The sequence below is a fragment of the Leptodactylus fuscus genome, unplaced genomic scaffold (genome assembly GCF_031893055.1).
Source record: "Leptodactylus fuscus isolate aLepFus1 unplaced genomic scaffold, aLepFus1.hap2 HAP2_SCAFFOLD_324, whole genome shotgun sequence".
Lineage (NCBI taxonomy): Eukaryota > Metazoa > Chordata > Amphibia > Anura > Leptodactylidae > Leptodactylus > Leptodactylus fuscus.
In genome coordinates, this window is record NW_027440347.1 from 73396 (window position 1) to 89947 (window position 16552).

General features: G+C 48.1%; 4 non-coding genes across 4 annotated transcripts; 2 read left to right on the plus strand and 2 right to left on the minus strand.

The window, feature by feature from the left end:
* Positions 1 to 3085: 3085 nt before the first annotated feature.
* Positions 3086 to 3157, minus strand: TRNAA-CGC (transfer RNA alanine (anticodon CGC)). The gene has a single exon. It is a non-coding gene; the product is annotated as a tRNA-Ala (tRNA).
* Positions 3158 to 8578: 5421 nt separating this feature from the next.
* TRNAA-UGC (transfer RNA alanine (anticodon UGC)) lies at positions 8579 to 8650 on the plus strand. Its single transcript has one exon. It is a non-coding gene; the product is annotated as a tRNA-Ala (tRNA).
* A 1625-nt stretch (positions 8651 to 10275) lies between these two features.
* Positions 10276 to 10347, minus strand: TRNAA-UGC (transfer RNA alanine (anticodon UGC)). The gene has a single exon. It is a non-coding gene; the product is annotated as a tRNA-Ala (tRNA).
* A 640-nt stretch (positions 10348 to 10987) lies between these two features.
* Positions 10988 to 11059, plus strand: TRNAA-UGC (transfer RNA alanine (anticodon UGC)). The gene has a single exon. It is a non-coding gene; the product is annotated as a tRNA-Ala (tRNA).
* Positions 11060 to 16552: the final 5493 nt, after the last annotated feature.

Sequence of the window (16552 nt, forward strand, 5' to 3'; positions counted from 1 at the left end):
AGTGTCATGCCGTTCTCCCCCCTCCATCTGCCCCAGTGTCATGCTGTTCTCTCCCCCTCTATCTGCCCCAGTGTCATGCCTTTCTCCCCCCTCCATCTGCCCCAGTGTCATGCTGTTCTTCCCCCTCCATCTGCCCTATTGTCATTCTGTTCTTCCCCCTTCATCTGCCCCAGTGTCATGCCATTCTCCCCTCTCCATCTGCCCCAGTGTCATGCCATTCTCCCCCTCCATCTGCCCCAGTGTCATGCCATTCTCCCCCCTCCATCTGCCCCAGTGTCATGCTGTTCTTCCCCCCTTCATCTGCCCCAGTGCCATGCCATTCTCCCCCCTCCATCTGCCCCAGTGTCATTCTGTTCTTCCCCCCTTCATCTGCCCCAGTTCCATGCCATTCTCCCCCCTCCATCTGTCCCAGTGTCATGCCATTCTCCCCCCTCCATCTGCCCCAGTGTCATGCTGTTCTTCCCCCCTTCATCTGCCCCAGTGCCATGCCATTCTCCCCCCTTCATGTGCCCTAGTGTCATGCCTTTCTCCCCCTCCATCTGCCCCAGTGTCATGCCGTTCTCACGTTCTCTCACACACACACACACACACTCACCATTCCTCGTTCCCTTGCAGCTCTCTCCCTCATACACATATTGTAGCCGCGATGTGATGACGTCATCACATCGCGGCTACAAATGCCGGAGCTCAGCGTTAAAGCAGGAGCTGAGCTGTGACAGCTCCGGCTTTAAACGCCTATGCATTCAGCTCATCGGCGTCCTACCGCCGATGAGCTGAAATACATAGGCGTTTAAAGCAGGAGCTGTGAGCTCAGCTCCTGCTTTAACGCTGAGCTCAGTTGGAGTCGGGACATGCCGACCGGGACCATTTTGTTAGGTCCCGGCCGCGTCGCGGGGCCCCAGGCGGTTGCCCGGCTCGCCCGGCCCTGGATCCGCCCCTGTTTTTTGATGACATATTTCGAGCTTTCGAGACTATAGAGGTCTCTTCATCAGGATGGTATAACACAATTTCTGAAGGTAGGCATATATATACACAGAGAAATGGATTGTTAGATGCAAAATAGATGGAGAACAGAACACAATGTAAATAAACAGTAAAAAACCATATATATCAGTTCACAGGAAAGTTCTCTGGGGTTGTAGCATCTTTGTAGCTGATCTAAGAAGCTACAAACCCAGAGATGAAACAACACGTTCCATTGAGCCCCTGTACTGAGGGGAAATAATCCCAGCAGGTATTAGGCCCTATATAGTTACCGGTCCCTGCCGCTGCCCACAGCCACCTTTGCTTACATCTCAGTCCTCTAGGGGGCCCCATGCGTCTCATATCATGTAGCTGAGGCTGAATAGTGTCAGGACGTTGTTGATCGCAACGTGGTATGCAATGCACAGGGCCCCCTGGAGGGCTGAAGTGTAAGCGAATGATAGATAGCACAACTATTTTTCTCAGATGAATTGGGAGCATTAGTTGGAATGTTCTATAGGGGATGTAGCTCAGTGCTAAAGCGCATGCATTGCATGTATGAGGCCCCGGGTTCAATCCCCAGCATCTCCATCTTTTGAGACAAACAACTACAAAACATGGGCTCTACCCATCAACCAGAAGAAGACCAAAGTCATGGTATTTCAGAAGAAGGGCCACAATAAAGTCTCCACCCCACAATTCACACTGAATGGCTCCACACTGGAGAAAACCTACAGCTAGACCTACATGGGGCTGGAGCTCAGCCAATCAGGAAGCTTCAAAGCAGCAATAGAAACCCTGAAAGCAAAAGCCTGCAGAACCTTCTACGCCAGGGGTAGGGAACGTACAGCTCTCCAGCTGTTGCAAAACTACAACTCCCAGCATGCATACTGGCTCTGCTGTTCTGGGAACTCCCATGGAAGTGAATGGAGCATGCTGGGAGTTGTAGTTTCACAGCAGCTGGAGAGCCAAAGGTTCCCTACCCCTGTTCTACGCCATCAGAAGACAGCTGTACCACCTCAAACCACCGGTGAGGGTCTGGCTGAAGATATTTGACGCAGTCATCTCCCCGATCCTTCTCTATGGCAGCGAGGTTTGGGGCCCAGCCACCTACCCAGACCAGTCAAAGTGGGATTCCAGCCCAACAGAGACCTTCCACCTGGAGTTCTGCAAATACCTGCTCCATGTCCATCGCAACACCACCAACATGGACTGCAGGGCTGAGCTAGGCAGACTCCCCCTATGGCTCACCATACAGAAGAGGGCGCTAGCTTTCCAGGCACACATCCAGGGGAGCAAGCCCGACTCCTACCACCACCAAGCATGGCTAAGCCACCTGAGCAAACCAGACACTCACCAACCAAACAACAGCCAACCACCAAACCAAAAACACCAACAGATGATAACCAAGGCCGAAATAAAGGCGACCACAGAGGCAAACAGAGAGCGGTACATTGAAGAATGGAGAAACAAAATAAATAACTCCAAGAAACTCACCGTGTATCCCCTCAGTGAATACCATCAGCGATGACATCATGTGGGACAGACGGGGCCCCCTGGAGGGCTGAAGCAGGGAAGAATAAAGAGCCAATAATGACACCTGTCAGCTTTCCGGCAGTATATAGAACTGCCTGTGGGCAAAATGGTGAAAGGTCCTCTTTAACACACAAAAAAACACTTATAATTACCATCCAACGCTCCCCCGCCGCGCTCTGCAGTTTCACTAATAGACCTGTAGGCGCGATGTGATGATGTGACGTCATCACATCGCGCCTATATGTCCACTAGCCGGAACGTAGCGGCTAGTGGATATAATCATCTCGCAATGTATTCAACTCGGATCCGGTGTCCCTAGGCTTGTGCGGGCCGTACAAAATTTTTCGGGGGGGGGGGGGCGCGAGTTTGAGACCCCTGATTTATTACATCACTGGCCATGTATTTCTATAGATGTATTGTGTTAGCTACACCGCCCCCTAGTGGTCACCATCGACTTAGGATTCTAAAATGGTGAACAGATGATATTCAGCCTTTATAATACAGACGGGCAGATGTTTCCTGAATTCCTGCACATTTATCAGTTTTCTGGATCTTTGATGTTTTTATAGTTGTTTATCACAAAACATGGAGATGCCGGGGATTGAACCCAAGGCCTCATACATGCGAAGCATGCGCTATACCACTGAGCTACATCCCCTATAGGAAACCTCTATAAAACCTCTGAAAATACTCCAATTCCTGAGACAATATACTACATGCAGCCATATTGTGCTGATACTACTGGATATCATTATGTGATTAGTAAAGTGGAAATATATAATAATAATAATACCGCTATATGGATATAATGTCGCCATACAGCGCCCACATACAGCACACCGACAGCGCCCACATACAGGTCATCAGATCATTCCTATCTGCATAGAAACTGTCCTTACCTGTGTAAAGTGAGGAGCCCAGTGTCACTAAGCACTTCCACCACATTCACTTACACTAACAGAATAACATTTATACACGTACATACCCCTTTTTAAAATTCTAAGCACCTTACCCCTGTCCCTGATATACGACCCCACTCCCCTTCTATTATCCAAACCCCCTATTTCCTATAACGTCTTTAAGTTAAGGGATTCTTCTTTAAACTTAAGCAATTATATACTGTTACAAGTTAGTATTGCTTAGTGCACAAAGAACTCAGCTCTGACACTTTCCTGTATATATAGTTCAAACTGTCTCAGAGATTTTGTCTCAAAGCTGAACTTTTGTGTAATTTTTGCAAAAAATCAATGTTTGATAAAAAGTTGCATGAAGGTGTCTGTGAGTATAATAAGCTAGATGGTATTTTTTTTATCATCGCCAGGGTGTCTGCTGTTTGGAAATATATTGGTTTATGGGGTTTAGTCATTGATTGTAATGTCTATGCCATGTTTTAGTCATGCTGCTATTTTTTTCACATTTAAGGCCAAAATCAAGATTTTGAGGTGCAGTTTTTTAGGGTCTTAAAGGACGTTTAGTCACATATATGTAGTATTGATGAATTAAAGGCACCTTAGACTTAGTATTCTAATGTGCAGTTGATTTGTAAACGTGTCATGTGCCACTGCTTCTGCCAATCACGACGCTTGTTACAAAAACCTCATTCAGTTAACTAACTGGCTGTTAATTACCTGTACACGACTTTGGTGAAACTCCTAGACACTAACAGAAGTTAGTTAGTTTTAACTTCGGTTAGCTAACTGGAAATTTAACATGCGTTGGTGAAACTGGCCATAAAGAAATTATGTCAGTACTAGCAGTTACCCGCGACTTCGTCTGCAGGTTGGCGGTGGCGCTGAACCGCTTATATTTTTTGTCCCCCATCTCTGCCCCCAGTTTCTTGTCCCCCCATCTCTGCCTCCAGTTTCTTGTCCTCCCCATCTCTGCCTCCAGTTTCTTGTCCCCCCATCTCTGCCCCAGTTTCTTGTCCCCCCATCTCTGCCCCCAGTTTCATGTCCCCCCTTCATCTGCCCCCACTTTCTTGTCCCCCCATCTCTGCCCCCAGTTTTTTGTCCCCCCCATCTCTGCCCCGTTTCTTGTGCCCCCCTTCATCTGCCCCCAGTTTCTTGTCCTCCCATCTCTGCCCCAGTTTCTTGTCCCCCATCTCTTCCCCCAGTTTCTTGTCCCCCCCTTCATCTGCCCCCAGTTTCTTGTCCCTCCATCTCTGCCCCCAGTTTCTTGTCCTCCCATCTCTGCCCCCAGTTTCTTGCCCCCTTCATCTGCCCCCAGTTTCTTGTCCCCCATCTCTGCCCCCAGTTTCTTGTCCTCCCATCTCTGCCCCAGTTTCTTGCCCCCTTCATCTGCCCCCAGTTTCTTGTCCCCCCCCATCTCTGCCTCCAGGTTCATGTCCCCCCATCTCTGCCCCAGTTTCTTGTCTCTCCATCTTTGCCCCCAGTTTCTTGTCCCCCCATCTCTGCCCCCAGTTTCTTGTCCCCCCATCTCTGCCCCCAGTTTCTTGTCCCCCCATCTCTGCCCCCAGTTTCTTGTCTCTCCATCTCTGCCCCCAGTTTCTTGTCCCATCTCTGCCCCCAGTTTCTTGTCCCCCTATCTCTGCCCCCAGTTTCTTGTCCCTCCATCTCTGCCCCCAGTTTCTTGTCCCCCCATCTCTGCCCCCAGTTTCTTGTCCCTCCATCTCTGCCCCCAGTTTCTTGTCCCCCCATTTCTGCCCCCAGTTTCATGTCCCTCCATCTTTGCCCCCAGTTTCTTGTCCCCCCATCTCTGCCCCCAGTTTCTTGTCCCCCCATCTCTGCCCCCAGTTTCTTGTCTCTCCATCTCTGCCCCCAGTTTCTTGTCCCTCCATCTCTGCCCCCAGTTTCTTGTCCCCCCATCTCTGCCCCCAGTTTCTTGTCTCTCCATCTCTGCCCCAGTTTCTTGTCCCCCCATCTCTGCCCCCAGTTTCTTGTCCCCCATCTCTGCCCCCAGTTTCTTGTCCCCTCATCTCTGCCCCAGTTTCTTGTCCCCCCATCTCTTCCCCCAGTTTCTTGTCCCCCCCATCTCTGCCCCCAGTTTCTTGCCCCCCATCTCTGCTCCCAGCTTCATGTCCCCCCCCCCCCTACATCGGCCCCAGTGTAGTTGGACTCACCTTGCCACGCTCCCCCGCCGCTCTCTCCGCTCGCTCACTGCACATAGTTGTCGGGCGTCTGGCTGCGTGTGGCATATATGAGGCAGAGCGGAGGCCGGCGTCAAGGTTGTATGGAAGTTTACATTGTCCATATCAGGTTCACAAGGACACTAACAGCTCAGTGACATGTACCGCAGTTCTGTTTTGCACATTTCCGGTCTGGATGAAACCACCGGGAGATCTCATGAGACAAATCTCGCCAGGTTCCCCCAACAAATGCTCTCAGTGCTGCCCCCTCCTGGACTCAGCAATCTGCCTCCTAAGGCCTGACAGCAGATGTAAACTGGGACTGTCCTGGATATCATTATGTGATTAGTAAAGTGGAAATATATAATAATAATACCGCTATATAGATATAATGTAGCCATACAGCGCCCACATACAGCACACCGAAATAACACTGTCGTACAAACAAATACTAAATACATAGAGTGAATATAAATGATACTGTCACACTGTGCAAAACAATAATACCACCATATAGTGCACACGGATAATACTCCCATACTATACACATTAGTAGTGCTACCTGAGCTACATCCCCTATAGAAGGTGCAGAAGTCTATATCGGGTTCACAAGGACACTAACAGCTCAGTGACATGTACCGCAGTTCCGTTTTGCACATTTCCGGTCTGGACGAAACCACCGGGAGATCTCATGAGACAAATCTCGCCAGGTTCCCCCAACAAATGCTCTCAGTGCTGCCCCCTCCTGGATTCAGCAAACTGCCTCACAGCAGATGCAAACTGGGACTGTCCTGGTGTCCCAAGAGGCCCCCGCTACCATAGGGCCCAGTAGGAGTGCACCATATGCCCTACTAACAGTTACCCGTGACTTCGTCTGCGGGTTGGCGGTGGCGCTGAACCGCTTATATTTCTTGTCCCCCCATCTCTGCCTCCAGTTTCTTGTTCCCCCATCTCTGCCCCCAGGATCTTGTTCCCCCCTTCATCTGCCCCCAGTTTCTTGTCCGCCCAGTTTCTTGTCCCCCCCATAGCTGCCCCCCAGTTTCTTGTCCCCCCCTTCATGTGCCCCCAGTTTCTTGTCCCCACATCTCTGCCCCAGTTTCTTGTCCCCCCCATCTCTGCCTCCAGTTTCTTGTCCCCCCATCTCTGCTCCAAGCTTATGTTCCCCCCCCCTACATCGGCCCCAGTGTAGTTGGACTCACCTTGCCACGCTCCCCCCGCCGCTCTCTCCGCTCGCTCACTGCACATAGTTGTCGGGCGGCTGGTTGCCTGTGGCATATATGAGGCAGAGCAGGGGCCTTGCGCTGCTTTCCTGGCTTGTCAGTCTTTCGCTTCACTGTGGAGCCGAGCCCTGGTCTACAAGGATCCGTATCCAATATGTCCTTACAAGTTGAAGTGGGTACATGAATGTTTTTGTGTTTGAGTTGATTACATCCTAGGCAGATAGACTGCAATAGAGGCGCCGGTATTATACAGTGCATTGCAGAATACCGGCGCCTCTATTGCAGCCTACCTGCCATACGCAGCCAGCCGCCCGACACCTATGTGCAGTGCGCAAGTGGAGAGAGCGGACGGGGAGCGTGGCAAGGTGAGACCACCTACACTGGGGCCGATGTGGGGGGGGGACATGAAGCTGGGGAATGTGGTTGATCCCAGGGGACAACGACCCAGGGACACCCCCCCGGGACAGCCCTTCTCCAACCCCCTGTACCCGCTGCACTGACCTGTTATGTGGTGTGTCGGGTGCAGCAGCCTCCTCCTTAGCTGTCCGCGAAGTGTGTAGGTTGCCTGGGATAGCTGCGGTGCCGGGACCATGTGGGCTGCCGCCATCTTGCCCACCTTCAGCCCCCAACCTATGGTGCCGCAGCCCTGGCTCCAGAGCTCGCCCACAGCCTGCCATGCACCAATGGGAGGAGCGTGCACAGACCAGTGCTGGCGGAGGGTCCTTTGGAGGGTCACGGAGGCGATTTCAGGTGAGCGACCCACATTTAAAGTAGCCTATTACCTTTTTCTGGGCAGTGTGTGTGTGTGTGTGTGTGTGTGTGTGTGTGTGTGTGTGTGTGTGTGTGTCTGTGTGTGTGTGTGTGTGTGTGTGAAATTACCCCAAAATCCATTCAGCCATTTGGCTGTGATTGAGGAACAAACATCCAAACTCACAAACATCCAAACTCACAAACTTTCACCTTTATAATATTAATAGGATATCCCTGCATGTGGTAGAGTTTAGGTCAGAAATTTGGAATTTTGGATTTTTTTATAATAAAATTTTTTAACTCAAATGTATACAAGTATAATGTAACATCCCACAATAGAACTGTTCAAGCTATATTCCCCTGGCTCCCTGCTTTCAGAAAATATATTGGTATGGGGGACTCTCACAAACATTTAATTTAGAAATATGCGTTTTATTTACATGTCAAAACTGTGAAAATTGCTCTGGCTACTGGAGATGCAAAATTTCCAGAGACCCTTGGCAGCGAAAAGGTTAAGCTTATTTTTTGACAGAATCCAGTTGTTTGAGGATCATCCAGACACCCGAGCTCTGAAATTTATCATATTTATTGTATTTAGATAAACCTGCACAAAACATGGAGATGCCGGGGATTGAACCCAGGGCCTCATACATGAAAGCATGCGCTCTACCACTGAGCTACATCCCCTATATAGCTATTCTATTAATGTTCCCAATTCTGAGATGAAACAACACGTTCCATTGAGCCCCTGTACTGAGGGGAAATAATCCCAGCAGGTATTAGGTCCTATTTAGTTACCGGTCCCTGCCGCTGCTCACAGCCACCTTTGCTTACATCTCAGTCCTCTAGGGGGCCCCATGCATCTCATATCATGTAGCTGAGGCTGAACAGTGTCAGTACGTGGTTGACAGCAATGTGATATGCAACGCACAGGGCCCCCTGGAGGGCTGAAGTGTAAGCGAATGATAGGTACCACGACTATTTTTCTCAGATGCATTGGGAGCATTAATAGAAACATGGTATAGGGGATGTAGCTCAGTGGTAGAGCGCATGCTTTGCATGTATGAGGCCCCGGGTTCAATCCCCGGCATCTCCAATTTTTGAGACAAAGAACTACAAAACATCAAAGGTCAGTAAAACTGATATACAGGCAGGAAGTCACACGAAATATGATCGGGGATAATACGAAGACGGAATTTAATGTAAAAGAGCTTAACCTTTTGTCTGTAGAGAAAATGATGGACACTAGGGGCAGGGCCGGCGTCAGCGCACGGCATAGTCGGGCAAGTGCCGGGGCCCACAGAGCCTCTGGGGGCCCCCCGGCACTTGCCTGTCACAATTTCAGCTCATCGGCGTCCGTCCGCCGATGAGCTGAATACATACGCGATGCAGGAGCTGCGAGATCAGCTCCTGCTTTAAAGCTCCGGCCCGGCTTGCGTGTGTAGGCGCGATGACGTCATCACATCACGCCTACACACGCAAGCCGGGCCGGAGCTAAGCAGGAGCTGATCTCACAGCTCCTGCATCGCGTATGTGATTGGAGGGAGAGAGAGAGGAGCGTCGGGGGAACGAGGGAAGGTGAGTGATAGAAGGTGAGTTAAGTGTTTGTTTTGTATTACATATTAAGGTGAAACATAATGAAGGGGGCCCATGAAACTGGGGGGCAAAGGGAGGGGGGGGAACGGCATGACACTGGAGAACATGAAGGAAGTGGGGAGAGAACGGCATGAAACTGGGGACAGAGATGGAGGGGGCCCAAAGAAACTGGGGGGCAAATGAAGGGGAGGGGGGAACAGCATGACACTGGGGCAGATGGAGGGGGGGGGGAGAACAGCATGACACTGGGGCAGATGGAGGGGGTGGGGAGAGAACGGCATGGAACTGGGGACAGAGATGGAGGGGGCCCAATGAAACTGAAGGGGCAAATGAAGGGGAGGGGGGGGGAACGGCATGACACTGGGGCAGAGACGGGGGACATGAAACTGTGGGCAGATGAAGGGGGAGAACGTGATGAAACTGGGGACAGAGATGGAGGGGGGACATGAAACTGGGGGCAGAGGAAGGGTGTATATGAAACTGGGGGAGAGATGGAGGGGGGCATATAATTTACAGGTGACTGTAGGAGGATTATACTGTGTGGGAGCACATAATGAATGAGTGGGTGGAATCAACATAAAAGTGGGTGGAGCTAAATTTGCAGCGGCGCGCAGAGCGCGGCGCGCAGAGCGCGCCGCACATTTTGCCCCTCTTTCTGCTCTTTAAAAGATTGGGAGGTATGGTGTTGGTGACGCCACACTCCTGCATGACGTCACTCGCTTCATCTGCAACGCACAGTGTCTCCACTCCCCCACCTCCTTTACAAGGGGGCCCACTGAGGCTCTGTCGCCCAAGGGCCCATAAAAACCTGGAGCCGGCCCTGACTAGGGGGCAGACTAGTCCACACAATACATGTACAGGAATACATTGCCGGTGACACAATGACATAGGATGGCGCTATAGAGATAAGGAGCACTATTTATTACATCACTGGCCATGTATTTCTATACACGAATTGTGTTAGTTAAACCGCCTCCTAGTGGTCACTATCGGCATAGGATTCTAAAATGGTGAACAGATAATATTCAGCCTTTATAATACAGACGGGCAGATGTTTCCTGAATTCCTGCACATTTATCAGTTTTCTGGATCTTTGATGTTTTTGTCGTTGTTTATCACAAAACATGGAGATGGCGGGGATTGAACCCGGGGCCTCATACATGCAAAGCATGTGCTCTACCACTGAGCTACATCCCCTATAGGAAACCTCTAAAAATCCTCCAATTCCTGAGACAATATACTACGTGTAGCCCTATTGTGCTGATACTACTGGATATCATTATGTGATTAGATATAATGTAGCCATACAGCGCCCACATACAGTACACCTAAATAACACTGTCCTACAAATAAATACTAAAAACATAGAGTGCATATAAATGATACTGTCACACTGTGCAATACAATAATACCACCATATAGTGCACACGGATAATACTCCCATACTATACACATTAGTAGTGCTACCACGCAGTACACGTAAAAAAACACTTTCATGTCATTTTTTCAGAGACTATAATATTGATGTTCTGTCCTAAGAAAAGATCATGAATATACAATGTTGTGGGGTCTGAGACCCTTTTTAGCCCCTTATATGTTCTATGTGCACTATACCCTGTAGGTGCTGTGGGGGCCCAGTCAGTGTTTACTATGGGGCCCGGTCTTTGCTAGTTACAACCCCTGATAACAGACCTGAAATGTAGACAGAATAGTACCAACATATACCATGCCCATATAGTGCCATATACCTGCCCATAATAATAACAATACCAATGTAATACTGCCATATAGGTGGCATGTAGTCTCAGAAACAGGAGCGTTTTCACACTGTGTATGAGGGGATGTAGCTCAGTGGTAGAGCCCATGCTTTGCATGTATGAGTCCCCGGGTTCAATCCCCGGCATCTCCATGTTTCGTGTTACATAATAATCACTAAAAAAAGATAGGAGTGCACTATATGCCCTATATTTAATGCGGCCCTGTATTCCCTGCTCATATAATACCGCCAGACAGTTCACCTATACCACCGTATCATATCCAGGGGCCCCTCACAGATGTTTTGAGAGAGTTGGAGAATAACAGAGGGGCCTTGAGCAGGGGTGAACCTGCCCCTTTCGCCGCCCGAGGCGAACGACAGAAAGCCGCCCCCCTCCCCCGGGAGGAGGGGTCGGGGCGAAGCGGCGTTCGCAGGCAGAGAGCAGGCATGGAGAGGACCTGCTCTCTGCCTGAATGGGAGGGGAGGCCGTTGGATCAGCGCTGCTCCAGCGGCCTCCCCAATCCACCGCTTGGTGCTAAGCCATTCTAGGACAGCTTGTCCTGGACTGGGTTAGGTAAGCAAAAATACTGCGCTCCCTGGGGCCCTGGCATAGCGCCGCCTGAAGCGCTCGCTTCAGGTCGCCTCATGGGAGGTGCGGCGCTGGCCTTGAGCCTCCTTGTGCACTTAGGCCCATGTAAATCTGTTGGTGCGGTCGTGTATTTGGTGTAACTGCTACCTCTGTCTTACTTATCATTATAGGCTCCTAGATCACAAAATATTATTATATACAGTAAAAAAAGAAAAACAATTTACACAATCTTTTTTTTTTTTTTTTTTTTTTTTTTATTTACATTTTTTTTTTTTTTTTTTAGGAAGATTTTGCCATGGAATAAAGTATATGGCACCATCCGGGTCTGGAGCTGCCGTGTCCTGTAACGGATTGTAGTTCAGGCTGTTCTTTTTCCAGGCTTGGATATTCTTTCTGGATAGAAAAAGATAAAATGTTATTATTTCTATGTTACATGTCACATACATCTGATAGGGCGGAGGGAAAAGATGAAATATAGATGGCTTACCTTCCATTATTTTGGGATGTCTCTGTTCATAGCCCTTCATGGGGCTTCATTGGAAGCAGTGGTTACGGCACAGGGGGCACTGAGAGTGAGAGCGGAGCCAGGTCGAGATGCAACCCTGATGAAAGTTATGAGTACAGGGAAGCTCTGTGACTCGCTCTCCGATCTCATATTCAGTCATGCAGATTACACATGACTGGGCCTCCTCCTGAGGTATTACCTCTCTAGTGGGTAAGTTCTGAATCTGCAGAGTTCTCCTGCTGGGCGGACGCCGCCGTCTCTCCTGCCAAAGTAGATATTGTGCATGTGGTTCAAGTGGTTGCCCCTGTGGCATTGCCAGTGACGTTGGGGTCATCCCACCCATGTCCAGCAGCTGAATGAATCTACTGAATGCACGGGTTGCAGGGTAGGAGTATACAGGAGATCTGCTTGGAATTGGATCCTCAGGGGGTGGAACCGGATTTGGCCGTTGAAATTCAGTGGTGTCAGCTGTGGATCCACTTGCTGGACGGTTGTTATCACTGCTACTCTCTCCTATTATTCTGGAGGGCTCTGCAGGGGCGGGTCTTAATGGAGAGCGGCTTCTTTCCCTGCTCTCTTCTAGTCCTCTGTGCTGTGGAGGAGCTCTGTCGCGTCTCCCTGTCCTCGCAGTGATAGGATTCCTGCTTCTTTGATGTCCAGTAGAAGGTTCTCCACGATGTCCTAGGGATGACCTCAATCTATGGACAATTGCTGCCTGACCTGTAAATATATAAAGGTAACACATTTAGCCCATAGGAATGGATCCTGTTATTGCTAAGGGTTTTGAGGAGAAGAGACCCCAGTATAGTTAAGTTCAACAGTAACCTGAATAAAGATATATATCATTCACTGGATGAAGGGACGCCATCAACTAATATTGGACAAACTGGGCCCCATAATCACAAAACAATAAGTCGTCTGAATTTTTTTTTTATTCCCAATAAATAAATAAAAGAACTCCCAGCAATGTTAAATCCCCAATGCTAAGGGCTAGTTCACACGTAAAAACCGCCTGGCTTATTTTGGTCCCGAAAAAAAACACTTCCTAATTAGAAAGCGTTGTTTTTTACCTTGAGGCGTTCTTTGGAGCGTTTTCTGGAGCAGTTTTTTCAGAAAATGACAGGCGGTTTTCCCCTCCCCTAAAGTGAATAGAGGGGAGGGAAAACTGCTAGCGGAAAAATGAAAGCTAGCAGTCTCCATAGACCACCATTGTACGGAGGCAGGTTTTGAGGTGAAATCTGCTGTCAAAATCTGCCTCATTGCCCCCGTGTGAACTAGCCCTAATGGTTCCGCTGCTCATAGTGTATAGTAATCATACAGGGACCAAAACAATAATAATCTAATGGGGATTTATAGAGATTAGAAGCCTAATCTAATGCCAAACAAAGATCTTTGGGAGATATAATTGCCCAACCTGATAATCGCGGGGATTAATGCATGTCCATAGCATATGCCATTAAGAACAACAGGGAGGCATAGAAGGCACTCTCCCCAGTAAACACTAACCCCAATGGGCTGTTAGTTCCCTAAATTAACTGGAAACACAAGCAACAGCCTCTCCCTGTCATAGACTTGTATGTGCGCTGGCCACCAAGGATTAAAGCCCATAAGTTCCCTCTCCACACAGGTGAGCGCTAGCTTTCCCCCAACCAGGGCCGCACCTCTGAGGCGAGGTCACGCAGCCGCCTAAGGCAGCACTTTCAAAGGGGCGGCAATTTTACCAGTTTATTTTTTTCCTTATTTTTTCTCTTAACCAGCCCAAGACAGGATGCCCTGAAAACAGATCTGAGCAGTAATGTCCCAGAAGTCACGTGGGGACGTCACGTCTGGGACATTGCCATAAAGTCCTGAAGCCTGTGCTAGGAGTAACAATGGATCCCGGAGAGGTGAGTTACACTGTTTATTATGCTTCTTCACCTCCCCTGAGTCTCTGATTATTATACCTCAAGGTCTGAAAAGACCCCAGGGTATAATAATAGCGGCAGTTTCTCTCGGGGTTAGCCTTGTTTGTTCCGCTCTCCGTTCAAAGAGGGTAACCTCTCGCCAGAAATCTATTCAGCAAAAACTCACTTTGCTGATCATATTGATGTATGCTTGATCAGTTACTCTGTACTGCTGGAAAGCTGACAGTGCTTGTCCATAGACAAATATTATCTGGAGGGAGGGGGCGTTCCTCCCCGCTCACCCAGTACAGCGCAATAGGCACTGCTGTGGAGAAGGTTGTACCTGAGTGACTGTCAGGAACGCCCTTCTGACTGTAAAGAGCTACGGTACCAGGGCCGATAGTTCTTTACCCGGGGCACAGATTGGGAAAGCCGACAGTGCGCTGAATTCAGATCATTGTCAGCGTTCCAGCAGTATATAGAATTGCCTACGCCGAAATCGGTGAAAGGTCCTCTTTAAGGGTCTGGGGGGTGGCAGTTTCTTTTCTGAACAAGGTAGTGATGGGAGATATGAAGAAACTGGATTGAACGCTAGCTAGTAGCGAAAAAAAGAAGCAACATGCCCTATCTGCGCAGAATCAGCCGTGAATTCCATGGTTTGACCATTTATTCGGGCCTACACAGGAGTGGGTTGCCGCGATAGAAAGCTGATGCTGCATCGGCATTTCGTCGCGGAATGTTCAAATGGAATGTTCCGTGAAAAAGATATGAAGGTCACAGCTCTTAATATAGAAAAAATGATAATAATTTAGAAGTGCACTACTCACGTGTCAGAGCCGTCAGCGTTGTAGCAGGATTCCAAAAGATCGGTGCACGGATAATGGCTCTCTCGGCTAAGCCAAAATGCAGCAACAGGAAAAGACAAAAGGATATATCCAGCACTCGGAATCCGGCCTAATAAAAAAAAAACGTAACTTTTATTAAGAAATGGTCATTCTTCCATTAAAAAATTATGATCATACAAGGGACATTAGCTTACCCCTCGTATGATCAAACAATTTTAATGGAAGAATGACCAATTCTTAATAAAAGTTAAGTTTATTTTTATTAGGCCGGATTCCGAGTGCTGGATATATCCTTTTGTCTTTTCCTGTTGCGGAATGTTCCGTGACCTTTTCCTCCGTGTGAACATACCCTTAGAGTGGGGGGTTTAACGTTGTTGGGATTTCTTTTATTGATTTATTGGGAATAACAGTTATGTATTAGACGGGTTATTGTTTTGTGATTATGGGGCCCAGTTTGTCAAATTGCCTGAATAAAGAACTTCTGTTTTCTATCATGGGCAGGGGTGGAATTCGGAGGAAAGTAAAACCCACCCCAAACGACTAGGAATGGAAAATGTGCTGTTTACCCTGAAACATTGCTGAGCAGAGCCCAGGGATAACTCCTCCCAGGAAATCTCCTCTAGGGTGGGGGGAATATTGTCTCTCTCTTCCTGAACAATTCACTTACCTTGATTCTCCGGTCGGCGCAGCCATGTATCATTGTCAGCTATCAGCTGACGCAGCTCTCGGGCGCTCATGGCTTAGTTACCAAGGCGGATCTGATGAAATATTAGAGAACTAAGTTCTCAGGTGGCTCCGATATTACTGGGCCCTGATCAAAGATCAGTAAGAATGAATGGAAGTAATCACTAGATATGTAGTACAAACTAGTTCGCTCTTCCAGAACCAAAGTGAAGTGTCAGCAAAAGCATCAACTCAAGAAATGGCTGTGATGTCACAGCGCTCAGGGTTTATATACCCTCAGGGTTCCGTTATGACATCATCATATGCAAATATCTGCATTATGACATCATCATATGCAAATTTGAACAGAACCTCACATAATAGGTAAGCAGATCCTAGTTTTATGACATCACAGAAGTAAGGTCATGTGACTGTGTGTGTGAAAAAAAAAAAAATAATAATAATAATAATTTGAATTAAAATCTGGATGTGGCTATTTCTAGGTACCGTACCTATGAACTCCTGGCTATTTTTAGGTACCATCCGTGTACCGTGCCTATAAACTTAACCCCTTCCCGCCGATGGCATTTTTTGATTTTCGTTTTTCGTTTTTGACTCCCCTCCTTCTAAACCCCATAACTTTTTTATTTCTCCGCTCCCAGAGCCATATGAGGTCTTAATTTTTGCGGGACAAATTTTTCTCCATGATGCTACCATTAATTATTCTATATAATGTACTGGGAAGCAGGAAAAAAATTCAGAATGGGGTGGATTTGAAGAAAAAATGCATTTCTGCGACTTTCTTACGGGCTTTGGTTTTACGGCGTTCACTGTGCAGCCAAAATGACATGTCCCCTATATTCTGTGTTTCGGTACAGTTCCAGGGATACCAATTTTATATGGTTTTATTTACATTTTGACCCCTAAAAAAAATTCCAAAACTGTGTTAAAAAATTTTTTTTCTAAAAGTCGCCATATTCCGACGGCCGTAACTTTTTTATACGTAAGTGTACGGGGATGCATAGGGCGTATTTTTTTGTGGGGCCAGGTGTAATTTTTAATTTTACCATTTTTGGGAAATGTTCTTGCTTTGATCACTTTTTATTAAAATTTTTATCAGAATCAAAACAGTGAAAAAAATGGCGGTTTGGCACTTTCGAC